Raw genomic sequence first — 13,687 nt, 5'->3', positions numbered from 1 at the left:
CCCATAGAGCCTGGAGGACTGATATGGTGCTATTCATACTGCAGAAGGAACATAAAGGCGAGAAACTGGTGTTCACTAAAACAAAGCACTACCAACACTGGCCAGCCAGACTGACCAGACCCATGAAGCTGCAGTGAATTCAACAACAAACAAACACTGAGACTTTTTAAGGGGCCTTTAAACTTACAAAACAGGCTTCCTTAGAGACCCTGAAAGGCTAAACACTGAGGCTTGAAAGTGCATAGATGACATTACAATGGGGATGTTCCTATATGGAAATTTTCTCTGAGAACAATCAGGAGAATTTTGGTCCAGAGATAGATGAAGGCGGTCACATATGTGAGGGGTCTCCATGCACCCTGAAAACTCCTACAAGGATGGGATAAAGGGAGATGGCCTTCCCTCAATTTACCCCAGTGTGACTTTCCAGTACCCTCCTAGGCCCCTGCTTTTCTCTCCTTTTTTGCCATATTTCAACTGTTGCATATCAGTTTCTTTAGTATAATGCTGATAGCACTAGCAGCCAAATTAAAAGTAACTAAACAGTAAATTATCAAAATTTTTGAAATTTTATGTCAAAGAACAGTATCAAAAAGTGAGAAGATGATCCACAAAGTGAGAAAATATATTTGCAAATTATATCTGATAAGGTTGTAATACCCAGAGCACACAAAGAACTCTTAAAACTCTACAAACAAAAGACAACCCAGTTAACCAATGGGCAAATATATGAATGGACTTCTCTGAAGACAATATACAAATGGACAAAATGCACATGAAAAGACGGCTGACCTTGTTAGTCATTAGGCAAATGCAAATCAAACCCACAACAATTACCACTTCACACACACCAGAGTAGCTATTGAACACAAGGACAATAACAAGTATTTGCAACCATCTGGAGAAACCAATGTTTGAACATTACTAGCCTGCAGTGGTGTCACTGCTGTGGAAAACACTTGAAAGGGACCTTAAAAAGTCAAACAGAATTACTATTTGGTCTAGCAATTCCAGTATATATATACCCAAGACAACTAAAATATATGTTCACACAAAAACTTATCCCCAAATGATCAAGGCAGCATTATTCATAATAGCCAAAAATTGGAAACAATGCAATGTCCATCAGCTGAAGAACGGACAAACAAAATGAGCTTTACAATGGAACATTCTCACCCACAAAAAGAGTGAAGGCATAGCACAGAGGATTTTTAGAGCAGCAAAAATAGTCTGTATAATATTATAATGATGGATATATGTCATTATTCATCTGTCCAAACCCATGGAATGTACTACACCGAGTATAAATCCTAAGGTGAACTAAGAACTTTGGGTGATCATACTCAGTAAAGGTTCAGACTCTAAAAATTGTACCCTTCTGATGAGTCATTTTGATCATTGGGAGGCTATGCACAGGTGGGAGTGGGCCGTATATGGGCAATCTTTGTACCGTCCTCTCAATTTTGTTATAAACCTAGAACTGCTCTAAAAACAAAATCTTTTAAAAAGAGAAATGAATGATTAATTCATGCTGCAACATGGAGGAACCTTGAAACCGTTACAATATATATGTGAAAGAAGTCATTCCCAAAAGACTACATATCGTATGATCCCATTTATAGCAAATGCCCACAACAGGCAAACCATTCGAGTCAGATAGTAGATTCATGGTTGTCAGGTGACACAAAGTAGAGTGAACTAAGAGTTGCTAAAAGGTATGGGGTATCATTTTAAGGTAATAGAAACGTTCTGGAATAAGATACAGAACCAATTGTATAACAATTAAAAAATCATTGGATATATGTAGATTATATTTCAAAAAACTGCAAAATTAAACAGTCATGAACATTTATCAAACTCACTGTTTGTGTAGGTCACAAATTCGGGAACCGCTGAGCTGGGTGGTTCTGCCCAAGGGTATAGCACGAAGCTGCAGTCGAAAGGTCGCATGGGGCTGCTGTCATCAGAATCTTTTGGAGCTGCAAGATCTGATTCCAAGAAGGTGCAGTCACAAGGGTTGCAAGGTGGTACTGGGTACTGGTTGCAAGGTGGGAGGCCTCAGTTTCTTTCCACGTGGGTCTCTCCACAAGCTATTTGAGCATCCTCATGACTTCGAGGATTACTTCTAGAATAAGAGAGGGATAAATGCTGCTACCTCAAGCAAATGATAAAAGGTTTCAGAACGACTGTGTCTCCTGTAGGTTGAAGATAACAGGAACTAGAGTCTAACTCATACAAGTAAAGTCTAGAGGCTGAGGCTGGAACTGTCCTTACCAGATGGCACAATAAAATGGCAGCATTAGATGCAATGTGAACTGCCAGAAAATGCAGAAAAACCTATGTTTCTAGAAAACAAATGTGGACCCCACAAAAGACAGTGGCCTTATTATTATAAAAGGAAAAGCAGAGGTGCCTGGGTGGGGGGGCTAGGTTGGTTGTCTACCTTCAGCTCAGGTCATGATCCCAGGGTCCTGGGATGGAGTCCTGAGAAGGGCTCCCCACTCAGCAGGAAGTCTGCTTCTCTCTCTCCCTCTGGCCCACCATTCATTCTCTCTCTCTCGCTCACCCTCTCAAATAAATAATATTTTTAAAAAATGAGTAAATGGGGGGGCTGCCTGGGTAGGTTAGTGGGTTAAAGCCTCTGCCTTCAGCTCAGGTCATGATCCGAGGGTCCTGGGATCGAGTCCTGCATCGGGCTCTCTGCTTGGCGGGGAGCCTGCCTCCTCCTCTCTCTGCCTACTTGTGATTTCGCTCTGTCAAATAAATAAAAAATAATAAAATAAAAAATGAGTAAATGGGGCAAGATGGCAGAGGAGTAGGAGACCTAAATTTCTTCTGGTCCCAGGAATTCAGCTAGATAGTTATCAAACCATTCTGAACACCTACAAACTTAACAGGAGATCAAAAAGAAGAATAGTAGCAATTCTAGGAACAGAAAAGTGACCACTTTCTAGAAGATAGGACATTCAGAGTAGTGAATCAGAGGCAATATTTGGGAAGATAGATCACAGAGGGAGGGGTCCTCCATCAGTCGGCTCCTCACAAATGACAGAGCAGCAGGGCACAAAATCAGAACTTTTAGAAGTTTGCTCTGCAGAGGGACATCCCTCCAGTGGCTACGTTGGGGGAAGGGGGGAACACTCATTTAGACAGGGTGGTCTCAGGACCCTCAGGAAAGTCCAGGGTGCCTGAGTGTGGCAGAGTTCCCAGGTATTGGAGTGGGGAAGCCAACTGCAAAGATGGAGTCGAGAAGGGGCTCTCAGCTTGGGGTTACCTTGAACCGTAATCCAAGGCACATTTGGGCCACTGTTCTTTGAGCAGGGACCACACAAGTAGCAGATGCGGAGAGAACCCCTCCTTCCTCCTTTGAGGGGAGCAGCGCATGAGTGCACTGCAGGAATCTGCTGGGTTTGGAGACTCCAAACGGGGCCATGTGCTAGAGACAGAAACTCTCGGTCACCAGCCGAGTGGGCACAGAGTACAGCCGGAGACCAGGGAGAAGGGAGGGATTGACTGCTTTTCTCTGAGGGTGCACTGAGGAGTGGGGTCCCGAGTTCTCAGCTCCTACAGGCCGGAGACTGGGAAGCCGCCATTTTCATTCCCGTCCTCCAGAGCTCTAAAGAAAGCATTCAGGGACCAAAAGCGCCGAGAGAGAGAGAACCCAAGCAGATTACTGAGCCCAGCCCCTGGCAAGGGCAGTGCAGTTCTGCCTCAGGCAAAGACATTTGAGAATCACTGCAACAGGCCCCTCCCCCAGAAGATCAGCAAGAACATCCAGCCAAGACCAAGTCCACCAATCAATGAGAATTGCAGAACTCCAGAGCTAGGGGAAAGCAACACATAGAATTCACAGCTTTTTTCCCATGACTCATTAGTCTTTCAAAGTTAAATTTTTTAAATTTGGGGCTTTTTTTAATATTACTAGGTTATTTTCTTTAATTTCCTAATAATGTCCATCTCAAAAATCTCAGAAGTGGTAAAATTGCTTTTTTCCTACTTACAAAACAGTTGTTAATTACATAGTATTAGTGCTATTTTAGAATATCTTTTTTTTATTATATCTTTCCAGTGTCCCAAAATTCATTGTTTATGCACCACACCCAGTGCTCCATGTAATACATGCCCTCCACTAGACTCACCCATCCCCCCACCCGCATCCCCTTCAAAACCCTCAGTTTGTTTCTCAGAGTCCATAGTCTGTCATGGTTTGTCTCCCCCTCTGATTCCCCCCAACTCATTCTTTCTGTTTTTTTTAAATTTTTCCTCTTTCTTATTTTAATCTATTTTAACTACTTTATCTTAACAATACCTTTTTAAAAATATTTTTTAATTTTCATTTTATACTCATATTCTACCCCTTCATTGTATTTAAACTTATTTTTTATACATATAATTTTCTCTTTCTTTAAAATTTTGGGATACGATTTCCTCTAACACACCAAAATATACCCTAAATAAAGCATATAGCTTTGTTCTAGTCTCCAGCCTTGCACTTCCTCCTTTTCTTTTTCTTTTTTCAACCAGATGCTCATCTTATCAATTCCTTTTTTAAAATTATTTTTAATTCTCATCTTTGCAGTCATACTCCATCCCTTCATCATGTTTATCCTTATTGTGTGTGTGTGTGTGCACGTGTGTGTGTGTGTATGTGTGTGTGTCTTCCTTTCTTTAAAATTTTGGGAGGCAGTTTCTTCTAACAGACCAAAATACACCCAAAATTAAGTGTGTGACTCTGTTCTATTCACCAGCCAAATCGTAAATTTTTTCCCTTTTTTCTCCCCATGCTTTCAGGTCTTTTCCAGTTTGGTTAGTGTATATTTTTCTGGGGTCGTTTTTACCCTTTTAGCACTTTGTCCTCTCATTCATCTATTCTTCTCTGGACAAAATGACAAAACAAAAACTGACCTCAAATAAAGAACAAGAGGCAGTACTGACTGCTAGGGACCTAATCAGTAGGGACATTGGTAAGATGTCAGAACAAGAGTTAGAATGACAATTGTAAAGATGTTCACTGGGCTTGAAAAAAAGCATAGAAGATACTAGAGAATCCCTTTCTGGAGAAATAAAGGAACTAAAATCTAACCAAATCAAATTCAAGAAAGCTATTAATGAGGTACAATAAAAAATGGAGGTTCCTACTGCTAGGATAAATGAGGCAGAATAGAGAATTAGTGATATAGAAGACCAAATGATGGAGAATAAAGCAGCTGACAAAAGAGAGATCAACAACTACTGGATAATGAGGGGAGAATTTAAGAGATAAGTGATACCATAAGATGAAACTGTATTAGAATAATAATTCTAATTAGAACAATTAGAAGAAGAAGAAAGAGAGAAAGGGGCAGAAGGTATATTGGAGCAAATTATAGCAGAGAACTCCCCTAATTTGGGGAATGGAACAAGCATCAAAATCCAGGAGACACAGAGAACCCCTTTCAAAATCAATAAAAATAGGGCAACACCCCATCATCTAATAGTAAAACTTACAAGTCTCAGAGACAAAGACAAAATCCTGAAAGCAGCTTGGGACAAGAAGTCTGTAAACTACAACAGTAGAAATATTAGATTGGCAGCAGACCTATCCACAGAGACCTGGCAGAAAGGACTGGCATGATATATTCAGAGCACTAAACGAGAAAATATGTAGCCAAGAATACACATCCAGCTACGCTGTCACTGAAAAAAGAAGGAGAAATAAAAGCTTCCAGGACAAACAAAAACGAAAACAATTTGCAAACACCAAATCAGCCCTACAGGAAATACTAAAAGGGGTCCTCTAAGCAAAGAGAGAACCTAAAAGTAACAGACCAGAAAGGAACAGAGACAATGTACAGTAAAAGTCACCACAGAGGCAATACAATGGCACTAAATTCATATCATTTAATAGTTACTCTGATTATAAATGGATACATGCCCCAATCAAAAGACATAGGTTATCAGAATGGATAAAAAAACAAGACCCATAGATATACTGTCTGCAAGAGACTCATTTTAGACCCAAAGACACCTCCAGATTGAAAGTGAAGGGGTAGAAAACAATTTACCATGCTAATGGACATCAAAAGAAAGCTAGGTAGTAATCCTTACATCAGATCAATTAGATTTTAAGCCAAAGACTATAATAAGAGATGAAGAAGGACACTATATCATACTTAAAGGGTCTGTCCAACAAGAAGAGCTAACAATTTTAAGATTTTTATTTATTTATTTGATAGACAGAGAGAGATCACAAGTAGGCAGAGAGGCAGGCAGAGAGAGGGGGGGAAGCAGGCTCCCCGCCGAGCAGAGAGCCCAATGCGGGGCTTGATCCCAGGACCCTGAGATCATGACCGGAGCTGAAGGCAGAGGCTTAAACCACTGAGCCACCCAGGTGCCCTGAACTAACAATTTTAAATATCTATGCACCTAACATGGGAGCAGCCATTTATATAAACCAATTAATAAGATAATCAAAGAAACACATCAACAATAATAAAATAATAGTAGGGGACTTTAATACTCCCCTCACTGAAATGGACAGATCATCTAAGCAAAATATCAAGAAGGAAATAAAGGCTGTAAATGACACACTGGACCAGATGGACATCACAGATATATTCAGAACAGTCTGTCCCAAAGCAACCAACTACACATTCTTCTCTAGTGCACATGGAACATTCTGCAGAATAGATCATGTCCCAGGTCACAAATGAGGTCTCAACCAGTACCAAAAGATTGGGATCATTCCCAGCATATTTTCTGACCACAATGCTTTGAAACTCGAACTCAAGCACAAAAGAAAAGTTGGAAAGGACTCAAATACATGGACTCTAAAAAGCATCCTGCTAAAGAATGAATAGGTCAACCAGGAAATTAAAGAATAATTTAAAAATTCATGGACACATGAGGGATTCCTGGGTGGCTCAGTTGGTTGGGCAGCTGCCTTTGGCTCAGGTCATGATCCCAGTGTCCTGGGATCGAGTCCTGCATCGGGCTCCTTGCTCGGCGGGGAGCCTGCTTCTCCCTCTGCCTTTGCTGTCACTCAGCCTGCCTGTGCTCGCGCTCTCTCTCTCTCTCTCTCTCTCTGGCAAATAAATAAATAAATAAATAAATTCATGGACACACGAAAATGAAAATACAACTGTTCAAAATCTTTAGGATGCAGCAATGGGGGTCCTAAGAGGAAAGTATATAGCAATATAAGCCTTTCTCAAGAAAGAAGGTCTCAAATACCAATCTAACCCTACACCTGAAGGAATCAGAGAAAGAATAGCAAATAAGGCCCAAACCCAGCAGGAGAAGAGAAATGATAAATATCAGAGCAGAAATCAATGAAATAGAAACCAAAAGAAGAGTAGAACAGATCAATGAAAGCAGGAGCTAGTTCTCTGAAAGAATTAATAAGATTGATAAACCCCTAGCCAAACTTATAAAAAAGAAAAGAGAAAGGACCCAAATTAATAAAATCATGAATGAAAGAGGAGAAATCACAATGAACACCAAAGAAATACAAACAATTATAAGAACATATTATAAGCAACTATTTGTCAGCAAATTAGACAACCTGGAACAAATGGATGCATTCCTGGAGAGGATAAACTACCAAAACTCTACCAGGAAGAAATAGAAAACCTGAACAGACCCATAACCAGTAAGGAAATTAAAGAAGTAATCAAAAATCTTCCAAAAAACGAGAGCGCAGGGCCAGATGGCTTTCCAGGGGAATTCTACCAAACATTTAAAGAAGAATTAATACCTATTCTCCTGAAACTGTTCCAAAAAATAGAAATGGAGGAAAACTTCCAAACTCATTTTATGAGGCCAGCATTACCTTGATCCCAAAGCCAGACAAAGACCCCATCAAAAAGGAGAATTACAGGCCAATATCCTTGATGAACACAGATGCAAAAATTCTCACCATAATACTAGCCAATAGGATCCAACAGTACATTAAGAAAATTATTCACCATGACCAACTGGGATTTATTCCTGGGCTACAAGGTTGGTTCAACATCCACAAATCAATCAATGGGATACAATACATTAAAAAAGAAAGAACAAGAACCATATGATACTCTCAATAGATGCTGAAAAAGCATTTGACAAAGTACAGCATCCTTTCTTGATCAAAACTCTTCAAAGTGTAGGGATAGAGGGTGCATAACTCAATATCATCAAAGCCATCTATGAAAAACCCACAGCAAATGTCATTCTCAATGGGGAAAAACTGAGAGCTTTCCCCCTAAGGTCAAGAACATGGCAAGGATGTCCACTATCACCACTGCTATTCAACAAAGTATTAGAAGTCCTAGTCTCAGCAATCAGACAACAAAAAGAAATAAAAGACATCCAAATCGGCAAAGAAGAAGTCAAGCTCTCACTCTTTGCAGATGATATGATACTTTATATGGAACACCCAAAATATTTCACGCCAAAACTGCTAGAACTCATACAGGAATTCAGTAATGAGTCAAGATATAAAATTAATGCACAGAAATCAGTTACATTTCTATACACCAACAGCAAGACAGAAGAAAGAGAAATTAAGGAGTTGATCCTATTTACAAGTGCACTCAAAACCATAAGATACCTAGAAATAACCAGAGAGGCAAAGAACCTATGCTCAGAAAACTACAAAGTACTCATGAAAGAAATTGAGGAAGACACAAAGAAATGGAAAAATGTTCCATGCTCATGGATTGGAAGAACAAATATTGTGAAAGTGTCTATGCTATCTAAAGCAATCTACACATTTCCCTACCAAAATACCATCAGTTTTTTTCAAAGAAATGAAACAAATAATACTAAAATTTATATGGAACTAGAAAAGACCCTGAATAGCCACAGTAATGTTGAAAAAGAAAACCAAAGTTGGTGGCATCACAATTCTGGACTTCAAGCTCTATTACAAAGCTGTAATCATCAAGACAATATGGTACTGGCATAAAAACAGACACATAGGGGCACCTGGGTGGCTCAGTGGGTTAAGCCGCTGCGTTTGGCTCAGGTCATGATCTCAGGGTCCTGGGATCGAACCCCACATTGCGCTCTCTGCTCAGCAGGGAGCCTGCTTCCCTTCCTCTCTCTCTGTCTGCCTCTCTGCCTACTTGTGATCTCTCTCTGTCAAATAAATAAATAAAATCTTAAAAAAAAAAAACCAGACACATAGATCAATGGAACAGAATAGAGAGCCCAGAAATGGACCCTCAACTCTATGGTCAACTAATCTTCGATAAAGTAGGAAAGAATGTCCAATGGAAAAAAGACAGTCTCTTCAACAAATGGTGTTGTGATAACTGGACATCCACATGCAGAAGAATGAAACTGGACCATTTCCTTACACCACACACAAAAATATACTCAAAATGGATGAAAGACCTCAATGTGAGATAGGAACCCATCAAAATCCTTGAGGAGAATAAAGGCAGCAAGAAATTGTCACAGACTTTCTCCAAAGACAATAAACAAACCACCAATAAGGACAAGAAAAGTTGTTCGACATCATTAGTTATTAGGTAAGAGCCAATCAAAACCAACATGAGATACTTCTCACATCCACTAGGATGACTATAACTCAAATAATGTAAACTACCAGCTGTTGAATACGATGTAGAGAAACCAGACCCATCACATATTGCTGCTATGAATGTAAAATCATACAGCTGCTTTGGAAAACACTGTGGAAGTATTTTTAAAAGTTTATCATAGAGTTACCATATAGCCCAGCAATTTAAGTCTTAGATATATACCCAAGAGTGCTGAAAGCACATGTACCCATAAAAACTTGCATGAGGGACACCTAGCTGGCTCATCTGGTTGAGCGCTGACTCTTGATTTCGACTCAGGTCATGATCTCAGGGTTGTGGGATCGAGCCCTAAGTTGGGATCCATGCTTCGTGCAGAGTGTGCTTGAGATTCTCTCTCTTCCTCTCCCTATGTCTCTCCCCTCACTTGCACTCTAAATAAATAAACAATATCTTATATTTAAAAAAAACCTTCAAAAAAACCAAAAAACTTCACACGAGAATGTTCATAGCACCATTATGTCATAATAATCTCAAAGTACCAACAACCAGGACACCTGGCTGGCTCAGTCAGTAGAGCACGCAACCCTTGATCTTGGAGTCATGGGTTCATGCCCCCACATTGGGTATGGAGATTAAAATACATAAAGCAATTAATTAATTAATTAATTAATAACAGGATAAGCAACCTAAAAACCCATCAATTTATGAATGGGTAAAAAAAATTAGTACATCCATACAATGGAATAGTATTCAGTCATAGAAAGGAATGAATTATCAATACATGCTACAACATGGAAACCATTATACATAAATGAAAGAAGCCACACACAAAAAGACAAATATGTGATTCTACTTTATAAAGTACCAGCAGTAGTCAGATTCTGAGATGAAAAGTAGAATGGTGGTTTCCAGGGGCTGAGGGAAGGAGAGAAGGGAGAGTTACAGTTTAATGGGTATGGTTTCAATTTGGGAAGATGAAAAAATCGTGGTAATGACTGCATAACAATGTGAATGGGCTTAATGTCATTAAACTATACACTTAAAAATGGTTAAAATGGGATTATAGTATGTTACCACAATAAATGGGATTATGGTATTTTACCACAATAAAAAAGGAATTTAGTACCAGTACATGCTACCACACAGATGAGCCTTGAAAGCACTATACTTAAGTGAGAGAAACCAGACACAAAGGGTCACACATTGTAAGATTCCATTTATATGAAGATGAAATGTCCAAAATAGGCAAATCTATGGAGAGAGAAAGCAGATTAGCCACTGCCAGGGGCTACAGGGAAAGGAGGAATCAACCACGAAGAGCATAAAATTTCTTCTGGGGGGTGATGGAAACGATCTGGAATTAAATACTGGTAAGCACAAAGCACAGCATGATAACTATGCTAAAAACCACTGAATTACACATTTAAGAGTTTTAAATTACATTTTTTATGAATTTTCCTTGGAAAAAAGTTTGGACAGAAAGTCTTCCCCCAGCACGAATAGTCTTAACACAAGACAGAAACTATCCTTTTTATGACCAAACCTCTGAAGTCACAAAGCATTTCTCCTGTCATATGCTTCACAAGTGAGTCCTAAGTCTGGCCCACAATCCAACTCAAGTTTTATATTTTATCATGAAACTTGTATCATATCAGTTTTACAACAGAGGGAAGGTATTAACGCCTCCCATCTACAGATGGAACTCAGGCTCAGAGAGGTTAAATATGGTTTCCCAAGACTACAAGGCCAATAGGTGACTGAGCTCAGACTGGAACCTAGACACGGCTGACTCCACAATCTGTGCTCTTACCCTCCATCAACAGTGGTTCTTAACCTGACACACCATTTGTGAAGGCGTAGCTTCCTGGGACCCCCTCCAAAGGACCTCTTAAATAATCATTTCTAGGGTGCCTGGGTGGCTCAGTTGGTTAAGCAACTGCCCTCAGCTCAGGTCATGATCCCAGGGTCCTGGAATCAAGCCCCACATGGAGCATTCTGCTCAGTGGGAAGCCTGCTTCTCCCTCTCCTTCTGCTGCTCTGCCTGTCTGTGCTCTCTCTCTCTCTCTGTCAAATAAATAAATAAAATCTTTTTTAAAAAATAATCGTTTCTAGGGCTTGGTCAGTACACCTGAATGTGTTTAAGCTCCTCAGGTATTTCTGAGAGTCATCCTATATATGGAACCACCCCCGTGCCTGATAATTTTGTATTATTAATATGGACAGCTGACACCAGCAGGATGATCAGTGCCCTGGGGGCAGGGCCCCCTCCTCCAGCTCCTTTGTGACTGCCACTGTGACAACACAATGTCTGCCTACCCAAGGCAGGAGCTCAGGAGAGATCATTGGCCAGAAGGATTCAGAGCAACTGCCAACCAGAATGTCAGCTGCCAAGGAATTCCAGGGGAGCTAAGGGGAGTTTGTGCGTGAGAGCTGGCCGACCTGGCCACTCTCTCCAGTGGGCAGGAGGGTCACTGGGCCCACTTGGTGGGGAGCCCCAGCTGCCAACTGGGGCACCTCAGCTCAGCCTAGAACAGAGGTGTCAGGAAATAACATTCTCCCCTAGCTTCCTCTCCCAGTTTTCAAACTTAGAGGCCCAGACTAGGGCCTAGAATTCACTGAGGCTTCGTGACTGTTTGTCTAGCAGTCAGGATGGAACACAGAAGCCGACCTCGGGGCATAGGCCTGAGCCGAATCCCGGGGGCTCAGTCCCGAACCTCTCGGATCCCACTCCCCTTCCATGTGGAACAGGAGGCCAGGGAAGGAGAAGAATGGGAACAACGAGAGCAACCTCGTCAGAGGACTCCTACCTATGGGCCTCCCGAAAGTGAAGAGCTGACAGACAATGTTATGGGTAAGGATAAGCTTCCCCCACTTCGGGAAAGGGAGGTAGTGTCATATTTTCCTCCTCTGCCCACAGGAAAGAGATGTCAAGAAACAAAAACCAGAGCCTAAAATGGGCAGGGCTGGGGTGAGAGAGGAGTCCGAAAGGGAGGAGGTTTCCTATTGTCTCAAAGAACTGTCACAAGAAGCAAGGATATAATTTGTGAAAGCAAGTGGAAGCTAAGACAGGCTGTTGGGAGCATTAGGTGTCATTTAGGGAATCTAGAGCTTACCACAGCAAACACAGAGTGCCGGTGCCTTGGGAAACAAAGATGAATTACACATCAATTCCAACCCCAGAGAGCTGTCTAGTAGAAGAAAAACAAACTGTTAGGCTGGCTTCTGCAGAATTCAGAAAAATGACAGGAGTTCGGGAAAATGGAAAGGATGGGGGTGGGGCGTAAGGGCTGCCAGTGGCCGCTGTCTTTCCGGTGTGTGGAGTATCTCTCCCCCCACTTCTCACCTGCCATCCTAGCAAATGGGCAAATGATGGGGTTAATTATCAGAACATGAACAACACTGCGCTGGGAGAAAGGGTTCTCCGGGAACTTATCAAGTCTTAATTTTTAAAACTTATACACACCTTGAGACAGTCTTAAGTCACGGAACTGACTTTCCAGCTGGGAGAGTTCTTTCTCACTGGAAGAGAATAAATGGTCTCCAGATACTGCTTTTCAGGTTAGACCTTTCCTCAAGTTTTCCCAGGACTTAAAAGGGATGCAACGGGAGAGGAGACTCGTCGCTATGCACCCGCCCACTGCAAGGAAAAGGAGAGTAAATGTTAAAGGTATAAAATGCAAGCCGTTCTCGGGCAGGATGGTTTGTTTCAGCGTTTGGTGTGGGGGCAGGATGGCACGCGGTAGCCAGGCTTCCGTAGAGAGCTGGGCACCCAAGGGTGAGAGGATCTAAAACAGTGAGGAGTGCTGAATACCAGTCACCAGCAAGGGCCGGAGGCCATCTCCAGCGAAGCTTTGTAGAAGAGCTGGGCCTTCGAGGACCCGCAGCGTCAAAAACAATGCTGAGGGCGGGCGGGACACGGTGGACGCCACTAACTGGACTTCCTGGAGTTAGCAACCCCACGGTAGCCAGGGTCTGGCCTTAAGAGCGCAGGCGCAAGCACCCGCGGGGCGGGGGGGGGGAGGACCTGGGGGCCTGAAGGGAAAAAAAGGTGCGGGGGCGGGTAGGGTGCCAGGGACCTTCAGCCCTATTCCCACCAAACTCTTCCAAGGTATACAAAGGGCTGGGCTGGGGTTAAGGGTTGAGTTTGGAAAAGCTCAAGTTTCCTATATGCTTCAAAGAGT

Source organism: Neovison vison, chromosome X (assembly GCF_020171115.1).
Source record: "Neovison vison isolate M4711 chromosome X, ASM_NN_V1, whole genome shotgun sequence".
NCBI lineage: Eukaryota > Metazoa > Chordata > Mammalia > Carnivora > Mustelidae > Neogale > Neogale vison.
Note: the sequence above shows the minus strand (reverse complement) of the source record.